This window comes from Rattus norvegicus, chromosome 3 (assembly GCF_036323735.1).
Source record: "Rattus norvegicus strain BN/NHsdMcwi chromosome 3, GRCr8, whole genome shotgun sequence".
NCBI classification, from domain to species: Eukaryota; Metazoa; Chordata; class Mammalia; order Rodentia; family Muridae; genus Rattus; species Rattus norvegicus.
This window is the reverse complement of record NC_086021.1, coordinates 54,947,603-54,966,231: the sequence shown is the minus strand read 5'-3', so window position 1 is coordinate 54,966,231 and position 18,629 is coordinate 54,947,603. Positions and strand designations below refer to the sequence as shown.

The 18,629-nt window shown below is 43.3% G+C and overlaps 1 protein-coding gene across 4 annotated transcripts in view; it reads right to left on the bottom strand.

The window, feature by feature from the left end:
* Nucleotides 1-18,629, bottom strand: part of Lypd6 (Ly6/Plaur domain containing 6) — a 145,311-nt gene that overhangs the window by 75,697 nt on the left and 50,985 nt on the right. The window contains exon 1 of one of the 4 annotated variants that reach the window (XM_039106250.2): nt 7,205-7,986. The exons of the other annotated variants lie outside the window; for them this stretch is intronic. The gene's annotated coding sequence lies outside the window, so the exon portion shown is untranslated. Of the gene's footprint in view, nt 1-7,204; nt 7,987-18,629 lie in introns of those variants that run through there. 4 annotated transcript variants of the gene reach the window in all.

Here is an 18,629-nt window from a genome sequence, read left to right as displayed (position 1 = left end):
ATAAAACCCACGGGCAATAAATATTCTCACACCAGCAAAACAAAACAAAAAGAAGGGAAATGTGTGCACACACACAGAGACAGCCCACATATACATATACATATACTACCACCAACTACAACAAAATAATAAGAATTAATAGTTCATTGGTCATTGATATCTCTCAATATCCATAGGAGTCCCTAATAAAAAGATAAAGACTAACAGAATGTATGTAAAAAACAATATCCATCCTTCTGCTGCACAGGAAACACATGTCAGCATCAAAAATAGACATTATCCCAGAGTAAAGGGTTAGAAAAGTATTTTCCAAGCAAATGGCCCCAAGAAACAAGCTGGTCTAGATATTCTAATATCCACCAAAATAGACTTCAATTAATCAAAAGACATGGGGAAGGAAACCATACTCATCAAGGAAAACTCCACCAAGAGGACATCTCAATTCTGAATATCTATGTGACAAATGCAAGGGCACCCGTATTTGTAAGAGAAACATTATTAAAGCTTAAATCACATATCGACCAATGGATAGGTCACCTAGGCATAAACTAAACAATACTAGATCTAACAGATATTATGAACCAAATGTACTGAAGAGATATCTTACAGAACATTTCACCCAAACACTGAAGAATATACATTATTCTCTCCATCTCAGGGAACATTCTCAAAAATAGATCCTATACTTGGTCACAAAGCAAGTCTTACTTAAAATAACCCTGCATCCAATCCATAGTCCATCCACCACAGACTTCTGGATACCACTGGGTTTCAACAACAGAAACAACAGAAAGCCTGTAAACTCAGGTCAAGCCAGAAATAAAGAAGAAAATTAAAGACTTCCTAACATTCAAGTAAAACGAATGCACATCATACTCAAACTTAGGGGACCCAATAATGCTAAGAAGAAAGTTCATAGCACCAAGTACCTACATAAAGAAAGAAGAGAGATCTCCTACTAGTGACTTAACAGCACACCTGAAAGTTCTAGGACAAAAAGAAGCGAACACACCCAAAAGGAGTAGAAGGCAAGAAATAATGAAACTGGGGGCTGAAATCAATAAAATAGAAACAAAGAACAGTACAAAGGATCAATAAACCAAAGAGTTTGTTCTTTGCAAAAAGCAACAAGATAAACAAATTCTCATCCAAACGTACTAGAAGGCAGACGAATATCCAAATTAACAAAATCAGAAGCAAAAAGAGGGACATAACAACAGACACCGAGGAAATCCAAAGAATCATTAGTTCATACTTCAAAAACCTATACTCAGCAAAATTGGAAATTCTACAACAAATAGACAATTTTCTCAATAGCTATCACTTAGCAAATCAAGATCAGAAAAACAATAAATAGAACTATAACCTCTAAGAAAATAGAAGCAGTCATTAAAAGTCTCCCAGCCAACAGTCCAGGGACAAATGGTTTTAGTGCAGAATGCTACCAAACTTTCAAAGAAGAGCTCGAACCAATCCTCCTCAAACTATTCCACAAAATAGAAACAGATGGAACATTGCCAAATTCATTTTATAAGGCCACAGTCACCCTGATATCCAAACACACAAAGACTCAACAAAGAAAGAGAATTACAGACAGAAATTACGAAAGAGAAATTATAATTTCTCTCATGAACACTGATGCAAAAATAGTCAATAAATACTTGCAAACTAAACCCAAGAACACATCAAAGAGATCATGATCAAGTAGGTTTCATCCCAGAGATGCAGGAATGGTTCAACATATGAAAATATATCAGTATAATATACAATAAACAAACTGAAAGAAAAAAAGGATCATCTCATAAGAGGTTAAGAAAGTCTTTGACAAAACCCAACACCCCTTCATGAAAAGTCTGGGAGAGATCAGGGATACAGGGAATATTTTATAATTATAATAAAAGCAATTTATAGCAAGGCTGTAGCCAACTTCAGAATAAATGGAAAGTCAAAGCAATTCCACTAAAATCATGAACAGCATAAGGCTGTCCACTCTCTCCTTATTTATTCAATATGGTAATTGAAGTTATAGCTAGGGCAATAAAATAACTAAAGGAGAACAAGTGGGTACAAATTGTAAAGAATGAAGTCAAAGGATCCCTGTTTGCAGATGATATAATAATTAATACATGTAAACAACACCAAATATTCTACCAGGGAACTCCTTCACCCTCATCGAACTGGATACAAGATTAACTTAAAAGAATCAGCTTTTCACCAAGATGGAGTTGAAATCGAAGAAGGAAGCTCCTGCCCCTCCCACAGCTGAAGTCACTGAAGCCAATGCAAAGGCCTTGAAAGCTAAGAACGCAGCGCTGAAAGGTGTCGACAGCCACAAAAAGAAGATCTGAACATCACCTACTTTCCAATGGCTCTGGAGGTAGCTAAAATATCCTTGAAAGAGTGCACCCAGGAGAAACAAGCTTGACCACTATGCTATCATCAAATTCCCACGGACCAGTGAGTCAGCCATGGAAAAAAAAAAAAGAGGACAACAAGAAGTTTGTGTTCACTGTGGATGTCAAGGCCAACAAGCATCAGTTAAATAGGTCATGAAGAAACTCTACGACATTGATGTGGCCAAAGTCAATACCCTGATAAGGCCTGACAGAGAGAAGAAGGTGTGTGTTCACTTGGCTCTGGATTATAATGTTCTGGATGCTGCCAACAAGATTGGGATCATCTAAAGTGAGTCCAGATGGCTAATTCTAAATATACCCTTTTTCTTTTTCCAACACCCCCCCCCCACACACACACACACAAATCAGTATCCTTGTTACATACTGTGGTAGTTTGAATGTAACTGGCTCTCATAGGCGCATTGAGAGTAGCACTATTAGGAGGTGTTGACAGCCTTGTTGAGTAGACGTGACCTTACTTGAGGAAGTGTGTCACTGTGGAGCTGGGCTTTGAGTTCTAATATGTTCTCAAGCCATGCCTTGTGGGACAGTCTCCTTCTGCTGCCCGTGGAACAGGATGTAGAGTTCTCTGCTCCAACACTGCCATGCTTCCTGCCATGATGATTATGGACTAAACCTCTGAACCTAAAGCCAGTCCCAATTAAATGTTTTAAAACTTCAAGTCTTTGAAGAAGAAAACTGAAGAAGATGTCTCAGAAGATGGAAAGATCTTTCATGCACATGGATCCATCAGCTCAAGATGATAAAAATGGCCATCTAACCAAAAACAATCTAAGTTTCAACACAATTCCCATCAAAATTCCAACACAATATTTATGTACCTTGAAATGACAGTGCTCAGCTTCATATGGAAAAAAACAGGATAGCTAAAAACAATCCTAAATAATAAAAGAACTTCAGGAGTTATGACTATACCTAATTTCAAGCCATGAAACAGCTATAGTGAAAAAAATTACATGGTATTGGCATAGAAACTGACAGTTTGATCAATGAGATCAAACTGAAGATCTAGATGTAAATGCACATACCTGTGGACTGATATCACTTTTTACAAATAATCCATAAATATACAAGGGAAAAAAAGAAAGCATCTACCACAAATGGTGCTGGACTAACTGGATGTTTGCATGTGGAAGAATGCAAATTGATCCATAATTATCACCATGCACAAAACTCAAATCTAATTGGATCAAGACTTCAACATACAACCTAAAACACTGAATCTAATACAGTGGAGAATAGCCTAGAGTGTGTTGGCACAGGAGACAACTTTTTGAACAGAATGCCAATCACACAAGCACTAAGATGAACAATTAATAAATGGGGCTTCATGAAACTGAAAAGCTTCTATAAGGTAAAAAACACCACCAATAGTAGAAAATGGCAGCCTACAGAATGGAAAAGATTTTTACCAACTCTACATCTAACAGAGGGCTAATATCCAAATATAAAGAATTCAAGAAACTAGACATCAACAAATTGAATAATCTGATTTTAAAATGGAGTACAGATCTAAACAGAAAACTCTCAACAGAAGAATCTCAAATGTCTGAGACACACTTAAAGAAATGTTCAGCATCCTTAGTCATCAGGGAAAGGCAAATCAAAACAACTTTCAGATTCTACACACCTGAAAAATGGCTAAGAACAAAAACACAAGTGATACTAGCAAGGATGTGGAGCAAGGGGAACACTCCTCTGTTGTTTGTGCAAACATGTACAACTACTATGAGAATCAATATGGTGGTTCCTCAGAAAACTGAGAATCAATCTACTTTAAGACCCAGCCAGATGACTCCTGGGCATGTAACAAAAGGAGACTTCATCTTACCTCAAGAAAATTTGTTCAATGATGTTCACAGAAGTTTTACTCATAATAGAAGAAACTGGAAACAACCAACCAAAGAATGGATAAAAAAATGAGGAATATTTACACAATGGAGTTAATACTCAGCTATTATAAAAATGGCATCATTTGGAGAAAGGATTGAAGGAACTTAAGGGGTCTGCAACCCCATAGGAAGTACGATAATATCAACCAACCTGAGTTTCCAGGGACTAAGCCACCAACCAAAGAATACATACACATAGGGGACCCATGACTTCAGCCGCATATGTAGCAGAGGATGGCATTGTCTGGCATCAATAACAGAGGACCTTGGTCCAGTTTGGGAAACACCAGCATGTTGAGGTGGGTATGGGTAGGTGGGAGGGGGAGCATCATCATAGAAGCAGGGGGAGGAGGTATGGGAGAGGGGGTAATGTGGAAAAGGGATAACATTTGAAATGTAAATACATAAAATATAAAATATCCAATAAAAATGACATCATAAAATTTCCAGGCAAATAGATGGAACTAGAAGTAATCATCTTGAATGAGGTAACATAGACCCAGAAAGACAAGCATGGTACATATGCACTTATAAGTAGATGTTAGCTGTGCTTTAAAGAATAACCCTGCTACAATTCCGAGACCCAGAGAGGCTAAATAACAAGAGCAGCTTAAAGGGGGTGCAAGGATTTTCCTGGGAAGGAGAAATAGATTTCAAGGGTGGACTGGGGGCAGGTAGGGATGAAAACAGGAAGGGTTAAAGTGAGATTTCAATCCAGCCAAACCTCCAATCTACAGTTTTTCAGGCCTATAGGATGTGCTGGGACCAGAGCCTAGCATAATAGTCATCAGAGAGACTTCATCTAGCATCTGAGGGGAGCAGATGCAGAGTCCCACAGCCAGATATTAGGCAGAGCTCAGGGAATCCTGTGAGGGAGAAGGAGGAAGAAGAGGAAGAGGAGGAGGAGGAAGAGGAGTCAACACCACAGGGATCAATGACACCCTAAGAACAGAGCCTACAGAACTAACTAACTGGGACTCAAGGAGGCTCACAGAGATCAGGGAACCTGTATGGGTCTGATCGATGTCCTCTGCATTTATGCTACGGTTGTGTAGCTTGCTGTGCTTGTGGGATTCCTAACCCACCAGCCACTGTGGAACAGAGGCTGTCTCTGACTCGTTTGCCTGCCTTTGGCACCCTCTGCCTCCTACTGGGTTGCCTTGCCCAGCCTTGATGTGAGAGTTATGTGTCTGGTCTTATTGTAGCTTGCTATGCCATATTTGGTTGATGTCCCTGGAAGGTCTGCTCTTTTCTGAGAGGAGGTAAAGGGGGATGTAGATTCAGGGGAAAGAGACGTGAGGGGTGGGAGAGTTGAGGGAGGGGAAGGTGGGAGAACTGTAGTGGGGATGCAATATACGAGAGAATGAAAAGAATGCAAAAAAGGGTCAATTATAATCCTCACTCCAATCAAACAGAAGCAACAATTCAGAATCACTGCAGCTCTTCCAATTCATCAGTGAAGGGCATACTTTATAACCACATCCCCTTACTTAAAACACTCCCTCCAGGGCGGGCGGGGGACTACTCACAAGGGTACTCTACCCACAAGCCCCTCCCCAAGGTCATAGAGGAAGCAACTTCTGTCTGGAAGAGGAAACTGTGAAGGAGCTGGCTGCAAGGGAGACAGAGAGTTCCAGAGGTGGAGCCATCAGAACTCCTCTGGCTAGGGTAGCCGTTCATGGATGCATCGGCTTTTAAGTTACCCATGCCTTGGGAGGACCATCGATATGTCCATGGGCTCCCTATGCTGCTGCTGAATAGAACTGCTTCTTGGGTCTATTGCCAGTGTCCTATCTTGTTCATTAAAGATAGTACCAGTAAAGCCCAAAGGCATATCCAGTGATGTCTGTCAACAATATATAATATGATTTAATCATTGGGAAAATAGGTACATGCTACATACCAGTCGGTGCATATAAAGTGAGAGAAATCCAAATGTCAGTGGTCATCACAGAAGTGTGAAATGTCAAATGACTTTTAGCTTACATGTATGACAAGAAATATCAGAGACAAGATTATGATGTATTAGGAATGAGTGACAAATCAATGGTGTGGGGAGCATTCTCCATATTGTTTTTCAAGATGTTTAGAGTAGATAAGAGGGACGCATAGCACAGTACCTGAGACAGAAAGATTGCTGTTAATTCTATTCCTTCCAGAAAGGTAAAGCCCACCTGTGGAAACACTGTCAGACTCTGGATCGTGCACAACTTCCCCAGAGGGGAAGGAAAGTCATTAGCACAGAGGGCTCTGGACTCACCACTGTCCAGAGGAATGACAACTGCTGGCTGACTTCCTCAAAATAGCATCTGTGCGGGAGAGAGGATGGCATTACAGCCCGTATATGAGCTAAAGCCAAAACCTTCACTTCTCACTCTGCACACAAAAGCCTCAAAGTACACTTGCCAGCTGCTGGAAAGGGGCACTCTGTTTGAGACCATCAACCCTCCCAAGTCACAGACAAGCTTTGCATAGTATCTCCAGAAGATCTTCCCAACGCAGTGCAAACCAAAAGCATACCACAGAGGATGAGGCGGGGAGCTGAAGAGCTGGCTTGATGGTCAAGAACACTTACTGCTCTTGGCGAGGACTTGGGTCCAATTGCCAGTACTCACACAGCCATTCACAAACATCTGTAACTGCCTCTTCCAGGGCATCCAAAACCCTCTTCTAGCCTCGGTAGGCAGCAGGCATCCATGAGGTGCACTTACATGCATGCAGGCAAAACACCCATTCACATAAAATAATCAAATAGTTTCTTAAAGCTCACCACAAGAGAGAGCAAGTCTCTATGATACCGACACAACCACACCTGTGGTGATCTGTATGCTGGAGCCCCAGGATCTTAATGTTAAACTTAGAACACCCTCCATTCAAATTCCGTTCAAAACCTACTTATTCTTGTTGATTGGGGAAAGCCAGTCTCATCTTCTCTCACAGCTCTCTCGCTCTTCAGATCTGTGCATGGTACCCTCTGATACTCAAGTGCTACCACGTCCAATAAAGCAGTTCCTGGGCTCAGCCAGGCCTCTGGGACCAGATCCTTGTACACAGCAGGCAAGATATCAAAAAACATCCACCCTCTTGCTGAAGCTACCCTGCTGTCTTCATCCACTCTCCACGGACTCGGCTAGCCTTAATGCTTGATGAACTGGCAATTTAACATCTTCTACTACCCCGAAAGAGCAACCAGGGATCTTTTCCCCCCTCAAAACGAATGCTTCTGTAGTTGCATGTTAAAAATAAAGCAGTTACCTCCACACAGCTAAGAGCTCTGAATTAACAAGCTCACCACCAGTTTTGACCAGACTGACTTCACCTGTCATCCTGCTGGAAAGGCTAGAAACACAGATTGCATTCTAAATGGCACCTTTTCCAGCCCAATCAGCCCTCAAAAAACCCTCCTGATGGCAGCTATTTACGTGGGAAACTGAAAAGCTACGGATGCATAAATGTGTTCAGATGACTGATTATAATTACCATGAAAAAGGGCTCGTAGCTATCACTGAATCATTTCAACTCTGGGAGGTGGGGAGGGGTAAAGACTTGCTCAGGGCTCTGCGCTGTCGAGAGGATACAGCGTAAGAATGCAAGACCGTACATGCATTTTCCATCCCAACCTGGGCCACGGTGCAAGGGTTTGCACTGTGGTCCTGCAGAAAGCCACAGCCATCAGAACTTTCCTAGAGTCTCAAATCTGAACCTAAAGAAATTTGGGGGAAAAAACATATCCAGCACCTTTGTAAAGCTCCCAATAAATAAATAACATCAAACACACACACACACACACACACACACACACACACACACACACACAGCCCCACTGTACAGCAGCATCCTGCTTATGGAAAGGACAAATCCCACAGTCTGATCACAGCATCCCTGTCCCTCAGGACAACTCAAGAGTCCTCTGAATTTTATAGAGCTGAGGGGAAAACTCTATAAAGTGTTCACAAATTCTGCCCTCTCTACTCCAAATTCAAACAGCCACCCAGGGGTTGCTTTCTACAGGCATATTCACGGTGCTTTCCAAACCTGTATTTGTATGTCCGCAAGCTACTCAACTGTTCTGACTCATGTACTATAGACCACGCCACAGTCTAAACTGTGCTGTCCCTTTCCAGCTCACGGGGTGAAGCCCCAGCTCCAGGGAGACAGCATTTGGGAACGGGACTTTGAGAGGTCACCAGCATAGGTGTGTTCCAAAGGAAGAGACTCTCCTGATAGGCAGAGACCAGAGTAAGAGCTTCTCCCTACCGTCATGTGAGTATGGATGTCTGTGAGCCAAGGGCAAGATTTCACGAAGACCAGATTCGCTGGCACGTTGCTCCAGCCTCCGAAATTATGATATAATAAATGCCCAGTGTTCAGAGAAGCCAGTCTGTGTGCATTTGTCATGGCAGCCTGAGCTTACTGAGACATCTGCCTTCCATGCGTCCCTGCTGCTCCATTTCCTGGCACTACACGACCAAACCATTCATCCCACTGAGGGCCCTTCAGCTGTTCTTCGCTGGGATATTGAACCACATTTCCTTCTAGTTGATACATCGCTTTTCAGAAGCTCTATTCTTCCTGCAGCGTCTGTCCGTCTCTGTAACCAGAAGGGAGGCATGTCACGGCGAGCGGGAATGCTGGGTCATGTCTAGCTCACCACACCTCTTGGGACAGCCTATCAGTCACTCTGCGAAACCAGGTTCAATGTGTCCCCTGTGAGGCTCAAACGATGTTGTGAGAGGCCATGTAAGTGTAAAAAGACGAGTACACTTTCTTAGCTCGTCTTTTTTTTTTTACATCTCACTGCAAATCGATGCAAAAAGCACACAACACCAAGAACACAACCACAACAATGGCAACAACAACCTAGATACATGACAACAGCCGTAGTAGACTATGCCTCACGAACTAAGTTTCAAGTAACGTCACTGCCTATCCATTCTTTGCAAAGTAAGGGGAACCCTACTTCCTCAGGAAGACCACACACACACACATGCTGCAACCCTGAAGTCAAGTGCTTGGTGGTTCTCCCAGCCCTGGGAATTTAATGTCTGACTGGCCACGGTGTGTCACCTGTCCATCCAATTGATGCCACTGTAAAATTGCATGTGGCTCCTTCTAAACTTGGAGAGAGTGGGCATTACAGTTTGTTGTTTGTAACATGCATTTTCTCCATAGCCAGAAAAAGAAGAGAGAATAGAGTATGAGAAAACGTAACGACATTTTGAATTTTTTTTCTACACTAGCCAGAGCTGCTGGGCAAGTGGCCCCATGCCTGACTGAGACACTCGATGTAAGTAAGGGCCAGGTCTTACCTTTAAAACTTCAGACTCCCTCACAGTACCTGGCACATAGCAAAAACCAATTATTCAGCAAACAATCGGGACACACGTGGAAGGGAGTGCTAGTGAGGGTTTTTCTCCTGCAGGGAGCAGGTTCCTCATCCTGACCTCCAGAGTTCTCCTCAGAGAATGTGCAGCTGCTGAGCCCAGCCCTGGCTCTGAAGTCAGAACTATGGCTTTGCACCCCACAGTGACGGTGCTCCTGCTTCTGACATGTCTGAACTCCTTTCTCCATAAAGGAGGGGGATTGACAACCACCATGAAGGCTTGTTGTAAACGCTGAAGAGATACACACACAGCTCTGAAAACACAATCCAGTATACTATATGTAATGAAGGTTGTTTTGTATGTTTGCTACACTGAGAGTCAAAACCAGGACTGGGCGTGTGCTAGACACGTGGCTTACCAGTAAGCTCTATCCCAGCCCCCAAATCTATCTGCCTGCCTGTCCACCAGCCTGCCTATCTACCCCTCCCCCTCTCTTCAATTCTTTTTAATACCATGCAACTCTGGCTTGTCTGAAATTCACTATGTAGAAGAGGCTGGCCTCAAATTCCCAGAGATCTGCTTACCTCTGTGTCCTGAGCATCAAAGATGTACAGCACCACACGCCGCCTGTTTTAATTGTTTCTCTCTGAAGAAAAGGCTACACAAGCCATATAAGTCATAGGCTGCTTTGCATCTATAAATTATATCTAGCAATATCTCCATGCGATTATCTGTCCACACTGTTCTATAACTTAATGAATTGTATATTTTGAGCTGGGGGGGGCATCAGTAAATCCTAATATTAAGAAAACCACAGACCTTGCTGTAGGATTTCCGGTCCTCGGATTTAGAGTCAAGTACATATCCTGACAAACAGCATAATCAAAAAAGACAGGGCCTGTGTGACTGAGGAGTGGACGCTGCTGCAATTCTCAGCAGAAATGTCACAAAGACTTTCCCAAAGAGCCAGCTATCTCCAAATAAGGCCACTGAACCAGAATAGGAGCCAACTGCAATTCTGCAATGACATGGATCTGCCACAAAGGACTGGGTGAAAGGGAAACAAACCATAGTCAATCAGATCTTCTTAAATTCTCAAGCCAGGGAGAATGAAACAGGCACTCGAGTTCAGGGCTGTAGCATGTGTGTGGGATTTTCCTAAGAATCAGGGTTTCCCCTCCCACATACACTCCAATACATACCACGCACATGCTTTCTCAAAAATGGATAGGTAATGAAACACAAAGCTATCAAAGGTAAGAGGCAAGAAAATGAAACCAAGGGGAGGGATCAGCTACTGTGAGCTAAAGGAGTTTTAATGTCTGCTGAAGCTTTCTCCAAGATCAATAAAAGCACCTTGAAAACCCACCAAGGATCCAAAGCACAGATGAGAGACACCTGGATGGACTATCTGCTGGCAGGGAGTAGAAGGCAAAATAATTATCAGTTACAATGAAGAGTCTTGTACTACGGCTCTCAGAGGGAGAGGGGTCCGGTGGAGACAGGACAGATGACTCGAGAAACCTGGGGGAGGAACTGGCTGATTAGAAACATGAAGCCATTTACCCTGCTCCAGGCCTGGCTCAGGAAATCAGCTGTGCCTTGACCCACAGACCTTAAACAACAAAAGCAGACACACAAACTAAGCCCTAAGAGGGACAGGTCAATACCCTTGATCCTGAACCTTTGCTTCTTCAAACGCAAACGTCATAATGAACACATCATAATGAACTCGTCCCTGGTTGCAGGCTGTAAGCCAAGGAGCAGATGTACACGTGCTCCCAAGGGCCATTCATTAATAAACAAAGCCATTCTGGCCTCTGTGGTCCTGATTTTCCTATTTCTCCAGTTTGGTTGCCATCCTCAACATGCATGTATGGAGCATTCTCTCTGTGTGATTTGGCCCTGACCCTCACAAGCAGAGGTGGGACACTATATCTGTGGCGAAAGAGCTAGCTAGCTTAGGAAAGATTAGGGTGAATGTTATCAGGACTGAAATTGAGAAGAGTACCTCATAGAAAGTCACGAAGGGGCTATAATGTCATCCATCTTTAAAATATAAGGTAATTCTATTTAGGGTAATTTTTTAAAAACCTCTTCATTACTCTCCCTTCCAGAAACCAGGGCATAATTGGCCTTTAAATAAAATTGGCCGAAATCTACTGCGATCTGATAAAGCCCACTGTAAGATTTAACCAAGAGTTAAGTACAGTACTAGCAATCTGTTGCACAAGGAACTTTCTGGAACTTCCCTCATCCTTCCAGGGAAGAAGTGAAATAATATGCCAGTATTAGAGAGCGTGACATTCACCAAGCTGTTGACTATTTTAATCTTTCTTTGAAAGTCATATTATCATTAATTTGAATGTGACTGAAAACAGGGCTTTTTTTTTTTTTTTTTTTTGGACTGCTTCATAAGATATGAACCCAGCCAAGGGAAAGAGGCATTCCAACGTCAGTGAAGTCAAGAACATGTAAGGAACAGGTTTTTTACATCTTGTAAAGGGAAGCCAAGCATTGAAAGATAATTTCAGGACTCTCTCTCTCTCTCTCTCTCTTATCCACCACACCCCAGATTCCCCAAGCCTTCTTTCCCATTGAGCTATGAAAGCCCTGTGGGCATTAGCTCATCCCCAGTTAGGACCTCCTGACAAATCAGTTTTTCACACAGACTTCGTCATGGGGCTTTTCTTGATTATGGGTTCCAATATTTCTTATTCCCTCTCTTCAACTGCCTCCAACTGCAGAACAGAGTACATTCCGACCCAAGAGACAAGAGAGACTCAGGACAAAGAGTAAAACGTAGAACTAACCTTGATAGAGCATGTCTGCTTTCTTAAGAAATAGCATTTTGCTCCACGACAGCTATGAACGTTTCTACAGAATCTACAAGCTTTTGAATCCCTCAGCACAGTTCAGCATGCTGGGCCCTGGTGGACCGCTAGCCCCCTGAGAGCGTCACTTTACACAAGCTTTGATTTCTGTGGGAATTCCCTCAAAGCTTTAACTCTCTGTAACTGAAGATACATGTTAAAAGAAAAATAGGGTCAGGGGAGTAAAAGAAATGTTGCAGGACATTTAACTGTTTAAATAAGAATTAAATCTTTACTTGGAAACATCCAGGGGAAAAAAGATTTCAACTTTTTTCTTCTATCTTTCCTCTCCTTGATTTGATTCTCTGGTTTATATATCATGGACTAAGGTATCGAGAATCTTTGTTTTCCTGGAGATCACCCCCCCACCCCATGCTAGTGAAACTTTTATACCAAGCAATTACGGTGGTTAATCTTCCAAACCAGATAAAGACTGATGTTTGCCTGACCTGGAAGGAGTGCCTACCTTCCCAAGATTGATCAGAAATGGGAAAAGCCCACTAGAGAGCTCTACCTGTGCCTGTTCCCCAGAGCGTGTGAGAAAGGTCCTTTCCCCTATATTGCTGCCATGTGAGATACCCATCTGAAGAAGTCAACGTCCCCCTTTAATGCCTGAAATGTCCTTCTAAGAATTAGGTCAACTCATAGAAAGGGTGCTAAGGGAAAGACAGAGGATATTTTAAAAACCCAGATAGAAAAAGATACCCATATTTGAAGAGAGATTGACACAAGGAAGAAGAGAATAGAAGCCTCATGAACCTTGTTTAAGCCCTGGATTTCACTCTGTCTGAAGCAAGACCACTTCCGGCTATGTGAATAAAAATACACTTTACACACAATGATTGGTATTCATTTTTAATAGTCATGCTATACTTTCTATAATGAAAGTATAGACATGTAATAGCTAAAATCAAGTCCGTCAATGCTTCCTTTCAAAAATGTAGAAGGAATGAAAACTTCTAGGTAGAGAAGAACCAAGATCATACGCAACCTAAAGCTCACTTTGCAAGGGTCAAAGGTGAATGCTGGATGAGGGTTGGTTCAAGACACTCTATGTAATGCTGAGGGGAAGATGCTATTCTCTCAGTTCGTTCTATTGTTCCTAGTTGTGCTCTCTGTGTTTTCTCTGACTTGCCCCCTACTGCCTGACCCACAGCCTTGCTCGAAGTGATCGATGCACACTGTGTATCAATACACACCCTTCGACCTCCACTAGAACTCAACAATTTGTATTCATTTTTAATGGTCACTATACACTTTCCAAAATGAAAATATGGACCTGTAATATCTAACCCTTTCCTAAAGAGTAGCCAACTTCTTTAACAACACTCAGAGTAGGGACAGCATCCTGACACACCCAACTCCTGCCTCCCACCAGACCAGGAGCTGCTCCAACCTGCATCTGTCCTGTTTACTGTCACATCTCCAGCAATGCCACTTTTGTGGTAAATCTGTACATGAATATGTACTGAATAAATCGGAGAATAAATTCAGGAAATTTGTTTACACTAATCGGTGATGCTTTCATAAAAGAAAAGGTAAGAAAGAATGAGATTTCAGCTAGCTTCTCTACCCAGAGCCCTACCAAGACTACCACTCATGAGAACATGGCTTAAAAGAAAAGCATCCAAAGACTAAGTCACAGAACCATAAACATAAAAGGATTTTCTTCCCCATCCTATTGTCTGCCCTCTCTCCCACCCTCCTTTCTTGATTCTATTCATTTGAGAGAAGCATTTTCTTCCCATACTCATGGAAATTAAGAGCCCCTTCACTCAGGAAGGAGCTATCTATTCTTCTAGAAAAGCATACTTCAGTGCCGATGGAGGGACATAACATCCCGTGTACATGGGGTCTTTTGTTACCTACTGTTCTCTTATTGTCACTGCAGTCCCCAACATCTAGAAACCACAGAACCTGCTAGGATGGGATGGGTCAGGATTCCAGGAGTCTTCATCACTGCAAAGTGGGGTGCTTGGACCGTGCCTTGACTTGTGCACAAGACGCAGAGAAGTTTGGAAAGGCATCCCAAGTCTGTGATCTTAATTTACTTTTATTGTTTATACTCAACAGCTAGGGAACATGAGGTTCCACTGCAGCTGCCCGCTGCCTGCTGGCTGGCTACAGGCTGGCACACGGGAAGGAAACAGTGGCCAACCAGAGACTCCCGCTGGGTATTATCTAGGCACACCCTTGTTCCAACTCTCCCTCTTTAGAAATTCCATCGCTCATCTCTGGGATGCTCTGCGGAAGACATCATGGCTCTTCACGGCCAGCATCACCCCACAGTCCCCCGCCTTAGCTTCCGCAGCTGGCAATACATCTATAAGCCAGGCTCTCACGGTTTCCATCTGGGAAGCAGGTAATGGGTCCCCTTCTGAGTCTGATAATCAAGGGCCCATTTCTGCCCTCACTGCTGAGAGCTGTGGCTGCAATCAGACTCCTTTCATCCAGAACGGTTCCCAACAGCTGAAGGTAAGAGGATAAGGATCCCACGGAGGAGACAATCAGGACCTTCCGTGTCAATAACAGCATTGAAATGTGAAGCCTGTGGTGGGTGAGCAAGCTGAAGTCATCGAGTGAAGAGGAAACACTCAGGCAGGCTGCCATGGAAACAAAATATTCTCAGCTAAGGGCTACAAGAAGCAAAGCTATCCCTCCGCCATGGCTTTCCGAGGATTTATCTTCCCTTATGATTAAAACCGGGTTCAGGTTAGCTTCCCTCTTCAAGACGTGAAGCTCCCACCCCAGACTAGCAGTCTTCTGACTGGTTTTTCTAAGGTTAATGTACATGACTTTAACTTTTAAGGCCATTTTCATTTTGGAAAACACAGGCACTTACATGGTGATTACAGGTTTGGGCGCAAATCCTGCTCTTTTGCCAAGATGGATCCATTTACCACTCATGGAGAGCAGCGGCTGTCCTCTGGAGCCTGGTGCTCCCGAGCTGGCCAGTTCCTAGGACGAAAGCCCCAGCCGGCATGGGTGCTTGCCATTCTTCAGTTGTTTTGTGCTCCAGTGTTCTCTCTTCCCCCCATCTCCTTGCCTTAATTAGGAGTTCCATTCTTACCGTAAAACACCATGGCCAAAAGCAACTAGGGCATAAAAGGGGTTATTTCCTCTTACTGAGCATAGTCCCTCATCAAGAGCAGAAACGTTTCAGAGGAATGCTGCTCACCAGTTTGCTCCGCTTGCTTTCTTACAGCACCCAGGATGCCTCGGGGCGCCACTACCCATGGTGAGCATTGTCCCCTCCCACATCAATCACCAAGCAGAAAACGCACCACAGGATGGCCAACAGACCATGCAGGTGGGGGCATCTTCTGAAGAGACTCTAGCAGCTAGGAAGGTCGAGAATCATTGTTCTAGCTTGTGTTGAGTTGACATAAAGCTAGCCAGCACATACATACTCTCTCTCCTTTTCCCTCCCTCTCTTTCTTTTCCTCCCTGAATGTGCATGACTTGTCCAGTGCCAGAGCTGATCCGTTCTGGAAAGGGGCAATGACACACAAGGCTTGTTTCTCTGTTGATGACAGGAAAAGAAAATTCAGTACCTGTAAAAAAAAAATCTAATTGCTCTCAGTAACTTCACCGGTCATTTCCCTCTAAGGAAATAAATAAATCTCCCCCAATCACTCAGCCCAGGAGGCAAGTTAAGTGCCCGAATTCTTACCAAAAAAATGAAAAAGGATAGCCTCGGGCAGGCATGACTAATATTAGGACTTGGTTTCGAGTTCTCTAAACTGCCTATTTCTCCAACACACCGTGGTTAGCCTCCAGCTGATAAAGCTCAAAGAGAATTCTAGAATGTGTTTGTGGAGGCCTGGTGGAATGAGTGCACTGTCCGGGTGAAGGTCCCCATGCTGCGTGCTACCTGCAGTGAAGAGGGTCTACAGAGAGCAAGGCTGGGTGTGCACACGTTACACAAAAGGACGCTTCTGAATCCTCCATCCTCCTCTATCCCACTCTACCACCGAAAGCTCCAGAAGCATTCCTTGGTGGTAAAGGAGGCAGCAAATGGAAATGAGCAGTAGATGCAGAGAGACGGAGATGGTGAAAGAGGAATTTCATGAAGCCGTTTGTGGGGAGAGCGATAGGTGAACACAGGATCAGAGCCTGAGGACCCACCAGTCCCTCTGGCGGGTACAGATATAGGGTGACACATGTGAATGGGAGCTCATTCTCTCTGGTGCCGGAGACCTTCGCCCAACAGTAAATGTCGTATGGAGTGGAATGCTGGCCTAGACAGTGCCCAGGCTTAGGACCAGTGGAGAACCTGAACATGGTGACAATGTGCACAGTGAAGAACCTGCAAGCTGGCTTAGAGGACCTGGAGCAGACATGGTCCAGGTAATGTCTTCTCCGTGCTTGGGACAAATTACCCAGATGTCTACAAATGTCTTGCAGAACTACGTTGAGTTTCTAAGATCACTGGAAAATGCTTGTGTATACATGGTCACTTCAGGTAGCATCAAAGAAGGGTGCTCTATTCTCATATAAAACCGGGCTCTAGATGCTATCTGTTGTTGATTGTCTTATTAAATAAACCATGAACACCCTGGGAATAAAAAAAACTGTCAAAACACGAAAACTCAAAAGAGGTGCTTATCTTGGATGAATACATTCAGCCAGCCATTCATTCAATAAAGCAGGCAACAAGTATTTATGGGGTTCCACTGTGTACTGGGAGCTTTGCTGAGGACAAAAGACATAGCTTAAGAAGTTTCCAGTGTAGGAAGAAATGAAATTTTTATAAGGGTTTTGTAGAGTCTTATTAGACCACAAAAGAAGATTATATGGCCGTATATGTGACGGGATGGAGGCTTCACAAGAAACACCGTAATTCAGATTCCTAAGGGATGGTAGAGAAGTGGGCATTGGATACAGTAAGCACTTCACACTCAGGAAAACCCTGTTGTATTGTTGGGCGATATCTATTATATGATAACATATATATGTTTACTAGCAACCATCACCACTGTCTTCTTTTTTTTTTTTTTCGGAGCTGGGGACCGAACCCAGGGCCTTGCGCTTCCTAGGTAAGCGCTCTACCACTGAGCTAAATCCCCAGCCCCCACCACTGTCTTCTAAAAGCAAATGCTTTACTCTGGAAGGTTGTAAGTTTGCTCCCACTAGCCAAGGTTTGTTTAGATTTTCCAATCTGGTTCCTTTCAGTGGTTCTTACCCAACTCTGGGAAGGTTTGGACCACTAATGGCTCAGCAAGATAAAAGACTCCCATCCTCACTCATGTCTTCATGCTTCCTTTAGTCTCTGTTATTTGGGGGTCTCTTTAAACTGAACCAACTTTAATCTCTGGACTGTACATGTGGAAGCACACATGATCATCAGCTCTCTTTGATCTGAAACCAACAGATGTCGGGCTCAATTTTGTGGTACTTTGATAAAGGGATTGAGAGAAGGCTCATGAAAGCAACCTCTTCACCTGGAAACCCAAACTTGAACAACAATCCATGAGGCTATCAGTGTGGTTACACTCAGCCTAGCAAGAAATGAACATACTGCGAAATAAATCCTCATGACGAATAGCTTCTACCCAGGGTCCATTCACTGATCCGTTGAAACACAAAGCATTACCAAAGGTGAGTCAGCTGGTATAGAAAACGTCTTATACTTTCGTGTCATTTAAAAGGCACCTGCTGTGCTTAGGGTAATAGGAAGTTTCTGGCAGTAGATGGTAGTTATAGGTGGTACAGCTTTATAAGTTAAAAGCTAAATAGCAGGTTCTGAGTTACATATTTTTCATCATAAAACTAACTCGTTGGAATATTTTCTTTGCAAAGCAGGCATTGATATTGAAAGTTCTTATTACCCTCTCCCATGAGATTCTATAAGAGGGAAATACTCTGGTTGGCCTCCATTACTTTCACCCACGGCAAAATCATGTGTGACAGAGACGTTGTAAGAAAACCAGTCTATCCTGAGGAAGCCTCGGAGACAGTCTGCAGGGTTTTCACGCATCCCTTCAAAATCAACGAGTTAACCGAATTACGACGACGCTCTCAATTTGAGTGTCCACCACTTTTAAAGAAATTCCGAAGTTATTTGGATCCCTGTAGTATTTTGTGTCTGAAAATTTTCATAGCTAAGTCATCCAGACTCCG